Here is a 15,015-nt window from a genome sequence, read left to right on the forward strand (position 1 = left end):
TTTTGGACACTTCCCAACTGGTGTGTTGACCAATTAAATATTATCTTAGCTCGGGGTGTTGCTCTGTTTCTCCTCCCCATCCATAAATCAATTATCTGGTCACATTGTCCGAACTTTCCCGCTTTTGGAGAGTATAATTTTGGACAGGATTTCTATAACCAGAATATGACATATTTGACAAAGAATTGATTGATAGAAAAGTTTAAAGCATGAATTTTCAAACTCATACATACCAAACAAGAATATGAACCCATAAGCTACTCAATAGTTATTAAAAAGACATACACAATAAGTGATTAAACATGATAGTCCAATGTGTGGGTTACCAACATAATATGGAGTTATGCATAGAAATTATTAGTTGCTCCTAAGTCCTTTTAAGATGATTTTGGTGCATCTACAAATAGAAGATGCTCTCCCCTATGCAATTACAACTCATTTGAATCTCATGCCATTACTGTATCAGCTCCTATAAAACTCCAGATTGTGGTAATTTACCGTCCCCCTGGCCAAATTTTAGCCACCTTCCTAGAGGAGCTGGACGGGCTGTTGTCCTCTTTCGTGGAGGATGGCACTCCTCTCTTAGTCTTTAGTGATTTCAGCATTCACCTAGACAAGCCTTATGCTACAGACTTCCATTCACTCCTAGCTTCATTTGATCTCAAACGCCTTACCACTACTAGCACGCACAAATCAGGCAACCGACTTGATTTAATTTACACACGCAATTGTACTGCAGATAACATTCTGGTACAGCCGCTACATATCTCTGACCATTTCTTCATTACATTTACACTACATTTTGCTACCCGTGTGTCACCAACCCCCCTACCGGTTACTTTTAGACGAAACCTACGCTCCCTTTCTCCCTCCCATCTTTCCTCTGTAGTATCCTCCTCTCTTCCCTCACCTACCCATTTCTCATCTCTGGATGTAAACGCAGCTACTGACACTTTATGCTCTACCATAACATCTTGTCTAGACGACATTTGTCTTCTCTCCTCTAGGTCAGCACGGGCTGCCCCTTCTAACCCCTGGTTATCTGATGTTCTTCGTGAACATCGGATAAAACTCAGAGTGGCAGAGAGAAAATGACGCAAATCAAACGATTCGTCGGACCTGAGTAGGTATCAGTCTTTGCTCTCATCTTTCTCTGCTGATGTCCACACTGCCAAATCCTCACATTTCCACAACAAGATCAACAGCGCTGCAGACATGCATAATCTCTTCAGAACATTTAACTCTCTCCTCTGTCCCCCTCCACCACCTCCCACCACTTCTATTACAGCTGATGACTTTGCCACTTTTTTCAAAGACAAAACTAGATCGATCAGTGGTCAGTTCTCACCTCCACGCACACAGGACCCCCAACCAACCACATCCACTGCTAAAACTCCCATCTTCTCCTTCTGTCCCCTGACTGAGGCTGAAGTATCCAAACTTCTCCTCTCCAACCATCCTACAACATGTCCTCTTGACCCAATCCCCTCACACCTTCTGCAAGCAATCTCTCCCACACTCTTACCCGCACTCACACACATCATCAACACATCCCTCCTCACAGGCATCTTCCCCACTGCGTTCAAGCAGGCTCGAGTAACCCCACTGCTCAAAAAACCTACATTAAACACTTCTCTTATAGAAAACTACAGACCTGTCTCTCTCCTTCCATTCATAGCGAAAACACTTGAACGAGTTGTCTTCAACCAGGTCTCACTGTTTCTTTCACAGAACAACAAACTGGACGCTAAACAGTCAGGTTTCAGGAGTGGCCATTCAACTGAGACTGCGCTACTCTAGGTCACTGAAGCTCTGTGAATTGCAAAAACCCATTCCAAATCATCAGTCCTCATTCTGCTGGATCTATCTGCCGCTTTTGACACTGTCAATCATCAGATACTCCTGTCCACCCTCTCATCACTAGGCATCACTGGGATTCCACTTCGCTGGTTTGAATCCTATTTCACTGGTAGGTCTTTCAGGGTGGCCTGAGGAGGGGAGGTATCCAAAGCACATCGACTGGTCACTGGGGTTTCTCAGGGATCGGTTCTTGGACCCCTCCTCTTCTCCACATACACTACATCACTGGGTCCCATCATACAGGCACATGGATTCTCCTACCACTGCTACGCTGATGACACACAGCTCTATCTCTCTTTTCAACCAGATGATCCAACGGTAGCTGCACGGATCTCGGGTTGCCTGGCGGACATCTCAGCATGGATGAAAGAACATCACCTACAGCTCAACCTGGCAAAGACTGAGCTTCTTGTCTTCCCTGCCGCTCCGACTCTACAGCATGACTTAGAGTCCAGTTAGGTTCATCAACAATTACCCCATCAACTTCGGTCAGAAATATTGGTGTAATCTTTGATGACCAGCTGACCTTCAAAGAGCACATTGCAAAGACTGCTCTATCTTGCAGGTTTGCACTACACAACATCAGAAAAATCAGGCCCTTTCTGACGGAGCATGCTGCACAACTTCTTGTCCAGGCCCTTGTCATTTCTAGGCTGGACTACTGCAATGCTCTTCTGGCTGGACTTCCATCAAACACAGTCAAACCTCTACAAATGATTCAGAATGCGGCAGCACGACTGGTCTTCAACGAACCCAAAAAGAGCCCATGTTACACCTCTCTTTATCTCATTGCATTGGCTACCAGTTGCAGCTCGCATCAAGTTCAAGACACTGATGCTTGCATATAGAACAACCACAGGCTCAGCACCCCCCTACTTGCACTCACTATTAAGAATCTACATCCCCTCCAGAAGTCTGAGATCTGCCAGTGAGCGACGCCTCGTGGTACCATCACAGAGAGGCTCAAAATCACTCTCCAGAACATTCTCGTTCACCATTCCTGGCTGGTGGAATGTTCTTCCCACCCCTATCCGGAGTGCTGGATCCCTGTCAGTCTTCAAGCAACAGCTGAAAACTCATCTCTTTCGACACTACTTGACTTCATCCTAAACTTTATAAAAAAAAAAAAAATCTCTTTCTCTTTATTTATTCCTTCCCTTGCTAGCTTGTACTTATTTGAACAATGCCTGAGACTTGGTGTTACAAGCACTTCGTCTGTCTGATTACCTCTTCAAGATGAATCGCTTTATGTATTACCCAATTGTAAATCACTTTGGATAAAAGCGTCTGTAAAATGACTAAATGTAAATGTAGCAGAGGTACACTACAATTCTGTATTACACTGATTGAGGCGGCCAAATATGGACTGGATTCCGGTAAGAGAATCAACGATTGGAAAAGAGATTATTCACAAAGATGCCTTTATTGAACAGGGTGTGAGTTGTCATCTGCACCAGTTATGCTTTGGTTATGACATCTGTATTAATGGTCTAAAGGAACAATAAAGAAATATAATTACAATCATATTCTGAGAACCATTTATACACTGGCATGATAATCGAACATATGCAAATAAACAATGATTAGACACTGCAAATAGGCATGGTATAGTTGTGCAATGATGCGTTATTAATGTAAACACTCTTGTGAAGAAGTATAATAATACTGCCGATGCTAATACTGATTAGCGCGGTTTTCTCGCGGCAAATTACGGCCGCTACGACGCTCAAACTCGCCGATGGTAACCGCAGAACGATCGCGGGACATCAATAACATACATTCGAAAACATACATATGCAAATGTACTTACATTAAGGCATAAACGCATTATACAAAGCATATAACAAGCGTGCAGAAATGAGTATCCACCAAACTGTCTTCCTGCGTGTCACACTATAAATCAGTCCGTGTGGTCAACAACTTTGGTTCCTAGGACAGGCTTTCGTACAGTAAATGTAAATGTAAGATGTGAGAATGTGTTCTATGAACAAAGGAATTTCAGTCTGGTCTGTGTCTTGGGTGGGGGAAACTGATCCAAGAAAGTCTGTAGCTCGTGATTTCTCTCACAGATTTGCATGTGACGGTCACACCCCAGATAGCAAAATTTGTCTGGCCCACCTCTGGGCCACAACCTTGCTTCACTTCTGGCCCAGTTCTGGCTGGGTCCCCGGCCCAAAACTGGCACACACACTGAAAACAGACTCAAACAATTTCCTCCGTCCCAGATGTGGCCCACATCCTGTAAAATGACTCTTATTTATTGAAGTGGCCCAGATCTGGCCCGCATACTGTAGAGTGACTTCTATTATTTCATGTGGCCCAGGTCTGGCCCAGACACTTTAAGCCAGATCTGGCTGAGACTCGGCTTGGTCCCCGGGCCGAATGTGGCCCAGAAACTGCTAAATGTAATTCAGCAGTGAAACACAAATACAACCATTTAAAAACATTAAAAAGGCTTTAATTATAAAATTACCAAATGCTTTAAATATATATGAACAAATGCACTACAGTATAAACATTCACACTTTTTAAACCACAAAGTAACAAGTAAATTATATTTACTGCATATATATATATATATATATATATATAAATGAAGAGTTCATTTGCAGAAACAGATAACTTCGTTTTTAACTATTTTAAAAAATCATGTCTTTTCATTGTGCATTCCAATTAATCTCAGTCAAACTGCATTCAGGTTGTTTTGATTAGGTAAAGAATAACTAATAAATACTAGCTAACTAACACAATAAAACAAAAACATGATAACAAAAAACATGATTTTTAAAAATATTTAAAAACGGAGATATCCGTTTTTGCAAATAAACTCTTCATATATAAAACATTTTGTGTCATAATTCAGTTCAGTTCTTATCAAATGGTGTCAGTGCAGACAAGTCAATAATATTGCTGAATATTAGGTGTCTTCATCTAAGCAAGACAAAATGCAACAGTGACAAGGAACCCAAACCCAAACAAGACCCGGCTCAGTCAGGAAACAGTCTCGTCTGGCCAAACGAATGAACGTGGTGCGATTATTCCAGGCTGCATCACAAGTCAGATTGTGGATTGATATCATTCAGAATATTTCATCCAACTTCTTCTGCATGAAGTAATATCACGTCAGCAGGTGAAGCTGGTAAAAAGGGTCTGCAGAGGGCTTGTCTGGTTCTCGTAGTCTTTGCTGAGGATCTGTGCTGAGGCCATCAATGAGGTCTTCACAGGGATCTGTCATCTAGCTGACATGGTCTCCGCTGACAGTCAGGGATGTGTTGTGGTTGTTCCTGGGTGCAGGTCCACCACCTGGTCTGGATACTGACTGGATCAGCGGATTACTGTAACCCAGGGATAAGGGTGAGACAGTATATAAGCAACTAATATAAGCAATGATGTCATTCTTCTTAAAAATTAACATGTACATTAGATATTATAGGAAGTGTTGCTGCTTACCCTAATTGGTGCAGCATACAAATCCTTTAAGAGATTTGAATTATAGAAATGTGATAGTGTGTCATGTGTATTGAAGGTTAAAGAGATGGTCTTTTAAACTCACAGAGTGTGTCTGCCTCCTGAAGTCCACCCTTTTGATCAGCTGGAGCCACCTCTTCAGTCCCCTTGACCTCCATTTCAGCAGCATTAGCATGAAGGTTTTTTCCAAATTGCAGCCTTGAAATATGTACAAATATATATTGTAAGGTAATTATTTAATCTTGAGCATTACAGCTTTTTACAATCATTAGGACCAGAGCCAGAATTCACACCTTATATGTTTGATGAATGTTCATGCAGCAGCTCAGAATTTCTGTAAAAAAATAAAATAATGTCAGATTACATATATATAGTGTTCAGATTAAACTTTTAAATTTGTTTGCTCATAATAATCCCCACCACAGTAAAATAAGTATGATTTTAATCACATTACATGGCATATCTATGCTTCAAAAGTTTTCATTCACTCTAAAACTGAACCTGCTCAAGTGCAGCAGACAGATTAGGCCTCCATTCTAGAACAAATGATGATGCACTTACATTATACAGCTTTCTCTTACGTATCTATAGTGTTTATCTCTGTCAGAGCTGCCCAAACGGCAGTGTTACCACAAAATAAATATTATTATTAAATTCAGATTGCACATATTGAATTATCTTAGCAGGTGTAATGCTGCAACAGCGTGCTCAGTTTGATTCACAAACAAATGACTAATTTGAATGGTTAAGTGAATCGAATCAGAGAGTCACCGTATGATGTTTATGGCGCCCAGCGCAGCTCGACTCCTATGATTCAATAGCAATCACTCGTTGAAAAGACGAATCGAATGAATTCTAGCAAACAAAATAGAATTTAACTCATTAAAACGTAATTACCTTACATTATCGTGCACTGGATACAGCTCATCGGTTTTTCATATTAAAAAAATTGCATATTGTTTTCCTAAAGAGACCGCGCCTGACAGTTAGGCCTAACGTTACTCATCAACACTCAATATATCCAGGACCGAACGGTTTTTCTGACGCTATTATCATCGCAAACCTAACAGAAACCATCTAAAAACTATACTCTTCGTGGCATTTAAATATCAAACAACACTAGATTGATCATTAAATAACTTAACTTACCTTTTTGCAGCTGAAGTATTCCTCTTGAGAACTGTGTCCGCCGAAATCTCCTCAGGATTAACCGCCAAATCTCTCTCTCAGCGGCTGATCTTCATTCTAGCAGCGGCCGCCGGAGACAAAACCAGCTCGGGCCGAAGGTAGATACACGCAACTACACCGAGTGTGGACCTGCCGCACGTACAACAGCTTTCAGCCGAGATCGGCCCAGAGAGAAAAAGCCGTCTGTCAGCCAGAAGTGTTTTGTAGAGTCGGCGCGGCTCTGGCCCATTATCTTCTCACCGACGTCGTGACTGAGCCGACAGTGCCGCATTTCAGCCAGAATCGGCCCGAGTGTGCTTGCTATGTGGGACGGTGCATCTCTTTGACCATTAATCTTAGTTACTTGCCCCAAATTTGACAATCTCCTTCCTGAGTTGGAAATATCAATAAGTGTTCTTTGTGTCAATGTTGTAAGCTGTTCTATGAAACAGGCTTGCTTCAGACGGGCTGGCGTTAGGGATCTGATTTATGACGTTGTCCTGTTTTCTTGGGCCTCTGTGGAATTTTGGCTCCTCATCCTTCGATGTTCTGATCGAATCTTAATTTGTCTGACTCATTCTGATCCTACAGCATCGAAGACTGACATGGAAGAAATGGTTGAATAAAGTAATTATTTTTGTTTTCTTTGCACACAAAAAGTATTCTCGTAGCTTCAAAAAATTAAGGTCAAACCACTGATGTCACATGGACTATTTTAATGATGTCCTTGCTACCTTTCTGGGCCTTGAATGTATCAGTTGCATTGCTGTCTATGAAGGGTCAGAAAGCTCGGATTTCATCAAAAATATCTTAATTTGTGTTCCGAAGATGAACAAAGGTCTTACAGGTATGGAACGACATGAGGGTGAGTAATTAATGACAGAAATTACATTTTTGGGTGAACTATCCCTTTAAATACAATTGCCAGAAGTAAAAAGCTAAACGTAAGTGATCAGCGAACAAAACCTGTCACACAACTACAACATCACTGCCATTAAGCTTCTGACAACTCTTTCAGACTTTATAAAAAAAAATGTAAAACATTACCTGAAAGTTTCAGTCAGAATAGTTTGCAAGAGGGTGATTATAAACACAAACAAGATGTGAAAGTGAACTAGTGTTCACCTGCTTGTTGTGAAGCTGTTTCATGTCGACAACCTCTTCCTTACAAATATTAACCATGGTTTTACTACAAATAAAACCAAAAAACCATGGGTACTATAGTTAACCACAAATTTACCATGGTTTTGCTACATTAGTTTACAAGGTTCACATAGTTTAACCATAGTATTTGTAGTAAAATTGTGGTTATTCAAATGGTAATATGCCCCCAATAAACTGATAAGCATGTTAATGCACATACATTTTTGCGTAAAATTTTACTCTGTTTGTAAAGCGCTTTACTGGATCAGTTGTAGCGAATTAGCTTAAAATGGAATTGTATATAAATAATTACAATTAATTATGATTAATTACAATTATTTATATCGGCTGACAGTAATAACTGTAACAGAATTAAATTGCCATCAACTGATCTGTTCGTTCAGCGAACAGTGTAAGTTCATATCAACTCTAAGAAAGGATGTTTTCTTGGCCACAGAAAACACTTTCCTAAGTATTAATACATTAGAGCATGTAGTAAGGATAAAAATCGTAAAGAGACATTAATTTGCACGGCAGAACCAGAAACTCATGTAATTTGTGCACACGACTTTTATTAACTAAACGCTAACACACATAACCAGTGGCGGTTCTACATTGAATTAATCTCTGGGCGAGACCCCCTCTGAGCGCCCCCACCCATCCGAGAAAAAAAAAAAACACAAAATTTTGCACAAACAGCCATGTTTTACTATAACAATATAAGTGTAAGGCGAGCTTATATTTCTCAATTGCACAAATCATTCAACAGAACATTTGAAAAACACAATTCTGCACAAAACAGTATAAGTTATCAGAACTTAAATAAATATACTCTATATACATAAAAGTGGCAAAAATATGTACAATCAGAATGTTTCACAATCAGGCTTTGACGTACCTTTTTCTCTCCATCGCTGTGTTTATTTGGCAATAATAATTTACTCGACAATCAACAGATTTCCCATTCCCCAACAGAAGTCAAGACTAAACCAATTCACCTCCACATAATCGTTTTGTATTACCTATTTTTATTAGCCATTTCACACAATTCAGAAGAAAAAAAAAAAAAACGTGCAAATAGGCCTGTGTTTTAATATTATGAATGAAATGTCCCAGACAGCACACGTACGTCTGGCCGACGTCGGCCCGATGTACAAAATTTCGTCGGCACGATGTCGCTCAGGGATCGTTTGCTAATCGGCAATACATCGCCGCGACGTCGGCCTCTGATCAGATATGCCCTCCGGCCGATGTTGGGACGACGCAGCTGTAAATCCCGGCCGCTCTGCGTGCACGCGGTTCACCGGCGTTTTGCTCATCGTTACGGACCACCTGCAGCTGCCGCCGCTGGTTTATAATAAAACAATACACACCACTCTCAAGAACAGCTGCAACTTTATTAATATTTTAATTTAACACATTACACATACAAATACATTTACATTTACCAGATGTTTTGATCAAAAGCGGATAATTCACGATTATTTGTAGTCTTTTGAAAATTAACCATGATTTTACCACAGCATTTGCAGTAAAACCATAGTAAACTCAAAATTAACCATAGTTTTACTACAATCACCATGGTTTAACTATGACTGTTGCAGTAAAACCATAGTAAGTACAAAAATAACCATTACTATAGCATTTAAAGTAGTAAAACCATAGTAAAAATAAAATCTACCATAGTTTTACTACAGTAACCATGGTTTAACTATGACTGTTGCAGTAAAACTATAGTAACTACAAAATAACCGTTACTACAGCATTTGCAGTAAAACCATAGTTACAACATTTACCATAATTTCAAAAACGGTCACTATAGTCATAGTTACCAATTTTACTGAAGTATTACTACAATGTTACTATAGAATATGACATCGAAGCATGGTTTCAAAAATAAAAAAAACCACATGGTTACTATAATCATGCTTGCTAGTTTTACTATAGTAAAACCATGGTTAAATATTGTATAAGTATAGCACTTTTCACAATACTTATGCATATTCTGTAAACCTACTTTGAAATTATATTTCAAGGTTACAATTTAAAAACATCCTTTAATCAGCCAGAGGTGACTGAGACTCACTGGGGAAGACCATCTTCTGGCAACAAAATAATGTCCATATGACAGTAGTTCATAAAACAAGTCATGTGTTCTGTGCTGTCAGCATCGAAGGCTATCTTCATGGCAAAAACTGAGTTACAATAATACAACAGTTGCATAAACACAAATTAAAAAACCAGGCAAACAATAAATAAGCAGTTAAAAATTTTAAATAGCATGATAAAAATCCTAAAATATTTTTATTTAAAGTCTCTATTTTTGTGTTCAGTTAAACATTATCCTTCAACATTATTAAAGGGTAAGTTCAACAATTTTCAGTCCATTTTGTATTGTTACAATGTTGGTAACATATGTAAAGAACAATGTTTATTCTTTCTCCAAGATACCCAGTGTATTTGTCAGCAAAACTGATGCAAAACAGCATTTTTCATTTAGATGCTGCAAAAGTGTTTGTGTCATTTTGTCAAAACTCATTTCATTTTGCATCATCCTGCAGTGCTGCTTACAAATAAAAGGGGACAAATAGGGTCCATATAACTCAGAGAAAGAGTAAATATTGTTCATTTACAGATATTACAGACGTTGCAATAATACAATAGCGGGTTGAAAATCGTCAAACTTACCCTTATAGGCAATATAAGGATAATATTTGTTTTGTGTGTCCAGTGTTTTGTGTGTCCATGTACAGTAGCCGTCATCTGTAGTCTTTGTGAGCGTTGGCATCTTCACAAGTGAGTTTGGATCCAAACTGGAGCTGGCTTCATCTCTAGTAACCTCGGATGGGCATCCTAAGATAGAAACAGGAAATCAAAAGAAGAAAGTTTAGCATAGCTGCTGTTCATATTATTCAGACATATAACTGGAGTGCAAGGTTATCAGATGTGTTGTGTGAATACTTGGCTAAAACATGTATTTTAATGGACTACACATGCCACAGTATATTTAAGTGGGTGGAACATCATATTTGTAATTTACACTACTGTTAAATGTTTGGGGTCAGTAAGATTTTTTTACGTCTTTGAGAGAAGTCTCTTCTGCTCACAAAGGCTGCATTTATTTGATCAAAATGAAGTAAAAACTATTTAACAACAGTTTTCTGCATATTATGCAATGTAATTTATTTCTGTGATCAAAGCAGAACATTCATTACTCCAGTCTTCAGTGTCACATGATCCTTCAGAAATCATTCTGATACGCTGATTTGCTGCTCAAGAAACATTTCTGATTATTATCAATGTCAAATGCTGTACTGTTTTAAAACTTTATTCACCAAAGAATCCTGGAAAAATTAAGCAGCACAGCTGTTTTCAACGCTGATAAGAATCAAAAAATGAAAATGATTTCTGAAGGATCATCTGACACAAAATTCAGCTTTATCATCACAGGAATAAATTATCTCTCCAAATATATTCAAATAGAAAACAGTTATTTTAAATTGTAGTAAATTGTAATAATTTCATACATTAAACTGTGGTTGGCATAAGAGACTTTCAAAAACATTAAAAAAACTAAATAATCATACCAACCCAAACTTTTGAAACAGTAGTGTATGTTCGAGACTTTACTTACTAATCCTGCGGTTTATAGCATCTTGGTGATGTTGTCTTACAGGAGTTCACACTGACTCTGCTGGGTGCAGCAGGCCATCAGCACTGAAGAATCTAGGAACAAAACAAGCAATTTGACACAGAGCAAACAATATTAAGTTTGCAACTCCAGATTTATTAGAAGGAAACGAGCTAGAGCAGCAGTAAAATGCAGATAAAAGAAAGAATAATATATATAGCAATATAATAACATATACATATATAACTAATACTACTAATAATATAATCTTAAGATAACAGAATCTATGTTTTTAGTTTTAGGTCGAGTGTCACTTACGTTCAGATAAAATCTTACTAAACATGTCTCTAGTTTTGTGTTCAGTTAAACATTATCCTTCAACATTATTAAAGGGTAAGCTAAAACATTTTCAGTCCATTTTGTATTGTTACAATGTTGGTAACATATGTAAAAGAACAATGTTTATTCTTTCTCCGAGATACCCAGTTACAAGCATTAGTGACAGAATCATCAGCCAAACAAATTTTGAAGTTCAATGACAGCCCGCCATCTGGGTCTAGTGACGTGCCCAGTGCTACCCCCAGCATTATACCGCCCTTTTAGTGAGGGATTTCCAAGGTACGAAAGTGAAATTCAATGAAAAGAAAATGACAGCTGCAGTCACCGGCGCCTACACCAGATCTTGTTGCCTAGCTACTAAAAACACCTTTTCAAGGCGCTCTTTTGAAGACAAACTAGAATGACTGAGAAAGGAAGACCTACACCCAAACTGAATTCGCTAACAAAGGCCAGCAAAGTTTTTATGCGCCATTTCAAAGATTGCAACTATGAGTGCTATGAGTGGCTAACAGCTAGCACCGAGCACAAGTTATTTTGTTGACGTGTTTACTTTTTAATCCAAGTAAAGAGGCATGGAATGATAGACCCAGGGACTTTATTTACAAGTGACAGGTGAGTGCTTTATTATTTGATGAGTATTGTATCATGCACATTGTTATGGAGGTGTACATGGTGCGTTGATAATACTGTGGTGTGGTGTGTGGATGTCCAGCATTTGTACAGTTTTGCTGCTTTGGGCACGTTGTCATTTTAGAGTGACGTGAATGTGCATAGTGACTTGTGTATTGGCGGATTACTTTTACTGATCATGATGTAGGAAAATTTACTCTGCATTTAACCCACCTAATCTAGCCTACTGTTGAAATTGTTGATCAGCAGTCACTTTTGTTGAGAGCCTGTGTGCGGCATAATATGTGCATTACGCATATGGCTACATTAGCTGTAACAGAGATGTGTAAAATGTGTACATGTAGTTTACAGTTGCTTACTGAAGGCCCTGACTGAAACTCCAACTCTGCTGGGTGCAGCAGGCCATCACCACTGAAGAATCTAGGAAAGAAACAAGCAATCTGACACAGAGCCAACAATATTTAGTTTGCAACTCCAGGTTTATTAGAAGGAAACGAGCTAGAGCAGCAGTAAAATGCAAATAAAAGAAAGAATAATATATAACAATTATTAACAAATATATATACACACACACACACAACAAATTATACTACTATACTACTAATAACAACATAATCTTAATATAACAGAATCTATGTTTTTAGTTTTAGGTTGAGTGTCACTTACGTTTTGATGTCAAGGCCTTCTTAAAATTGGCTAAATATATTCTGAAAAATGCATATTAATATATTTCATGATCTATATTTCAGCTTCTTCAGTTCACCTGTATTTTTCTAAGTCAGTAGCTCCCTTCAGAAATGTTGAAATCTTGGAGCTTCCCTTCTGTTATGTAGAGTTTCTTTCTGTCCTCCTGAAATCACAGAACAATTTTTATTAATATTTGTTTACCATGAAATATCAAAACTTGTTTTCAGTCGATTACACTCTCCATGTAAGTGATGTCATCGATTCAGTAAAGTCTTTTCCAACAACCCTTTGACAAATCGCCAGGAAAACCTTTACAGAGCTATCAAAATCTCTCATATGGGTAGTTGACATATGTGTCCTACGGTGTGACAGCAAAAAAAAAAATAAAAAAAAATTAAAATAAACTAACATTGAAGATAAACCTCTCTCATGCTATTTGTAACTCTAAGAATGAAGATACATTTTTCTCAAGTTATTTGTCGTTTTTTTTTTCTTCTACATTTTTGCTGTCACACCATAGGACACAGTCCAATTTTTATTTTATTCGAATATTTGATTAAAAGCCCAGGGTTTCATAAACACGAGCTCAATCTAGAGTTAGCCTACCTGAAAACTGCTAAGATGCTAACAGACTTTTTCGAAGACACTAAACCATTTCTATAAAATAAATATTTAATTGAAACATGTGAATAACAAGTAAGAAACGTGTCAGGGACGTTTGTATGTAATATTTGTGTGACTAAGTTTAGGGACTATACAGTACTTACCTGAAATCAGTGAAAACCGCAGCGAGAGACGGAGATTACTGTTCGCCAGTAGTTGTGTCAACGCCCCGTTTCCATGGCAACTCTGCTCCCCGCTCGCGCAGAGCTCAACGCGTACACAGCATTTACACAAATAAACATATAGGATTAAAATATTACATTAATAAATTACAGTCTCGTTCAATTAATATTCAATAATGAACTTAAAACTCAATTTGTAGTTCAAAAAGCAACAGCAACAATAGCTCACCGTTTAGAGACGGGTTCTTTCTGGCAGCCTGTAAAAGAGTGAAAAACACGGCGAAAAGGCAGTTAGGACTTCTCTTTAATAATCCGCTTTAACATTTCCCCTCAGAGAAATGGCTGAAAACGCATTAAGGCGTAAATATTAATTTAAAAAATCGCTAGCGTGACCGTTAGCTAAACAAGTTAGTTGGAAATTAGCCACAGTCTCTTCACCTGTGTTGTAGCACACCAAATGTGCCAAACTAGTACCTTTTAAGTGTCACAGAATCAACAAAGTAGTATTTGTTTGTAATTTAGCTGAAGTGAAATCTTACCTGAAAGCACAGATGTAGCCAGGATGAGTGTCTTCTCTCTGTGGGTTGCTAAGAGACAAATAACTGGGCTCGCAGCAAACAGAAAAGCGCGGCATCGGCCTGCGGTCGTGAACCGACTCAGGGCCGACGACTGATGAGCTGGAAAACAGAGCACTGACCGAATTATATCGACCTACGCCTGGCCGATGTTTATTTGATGTTTCAGGTAGTGAGGCCGACGGTTCGATATTGGGCCGACGTCGGCCAGACGTACGTGTGCTGTCTGGGGTGCGTTATTTGGAAGAAAGCAAAGGTGTGACTGACTTTAGCCCACTAGGTGGATCAAAATCATCGTCGCTGTATGTGGATACCCAGAGCTGTATGATACACCTTCGTACTTTTATAGAAACAGGAACAAAAGGATCTTGCTTGGTGTGTTACTTTGTGCACAACATAGTAAATCATAATTTATAGCCTATTTGTTACATAAAAATAATATTTCTATTTTAAGACTAGAATAGGCTACGTATGGCAAACATTTGTACATTCATTCTAATTGTATCCTATTGCAAATACACTCACAATAGTATAGTAAAAAATAGTTATTTGTGATTGGACCAGTAATGAGACGAGCCGCCTAGCAGAAGCCCCTGACGCGAATTCGCGTCTGTTGTGAATTTCAGGCGCGAATGAAGAGAGTAAACTCAAAATGTTCAAGCGTCCAACTATGCGCGAATAGCGCGATTTATTCGCGCAAATCGTGTCTGGTGTGAACTCACAGTCACAC

At 38.6% G+C, this 15,015-nt stretch overlaps 2 long non-coding RNA genes across 2 annotated transcripts; both read right to left on the reverse strand.

The window, feature by feature from the left end:
* Positions 1-5,018: 5,018 nt before the first annotated feature.
* Positions 5,019-6,819, reverse strand: LOC131532419 (uncharacterized). The gene is made up of 4 exons (XR_009268895.1): positions 6,478-6,819; positions 5,622-5,662; positions 5,414-5,526; positions 5,019-5,195 (listed from the first exon to the last, which is right to left on the reverse strand). It is a non-coding gene; the product is annotated as an uncharacterized LOC131532419 (long non-coding RNA).
* A 5,796-nt stretch (positions 6,820-12,615) lies between these two features.
* Positions 12,616-14,670, reverse strand: LOC131532432 (uncharacterized). The gene is made up of 4 exons (XR_009268899.1): positions 14,250-14,670; positions 13,693-13,967; positions 13,002-13,088; positions 12,616-12,658 (listed from the first exon to the last, which is right to left on the reverse strand). It is a non-coding gene; the product is annotated as an uncharacterized LOC131532432 (long non-coding RNA).
* Positions 14,671-15,015: the final 345 nt, after the last annotated feature.

The sequence above is a fragment of the Onychostoma macrolepis genome, chromosome 23, assembly GCF_012432095.1.
Source record: "Onychostoma macrolepis isolate SWU-2019 chromosome 23, ASM1243209v1, whole genome shotgun sequence".
Classification (NCBI taxonomy): domain Eukaryota; kingdom Metazoa; phylum Chordata; class Actinopteri; order Cypriniformes; family Cyprinidae; genus Onychostoma; species Onychostoma macrolepis.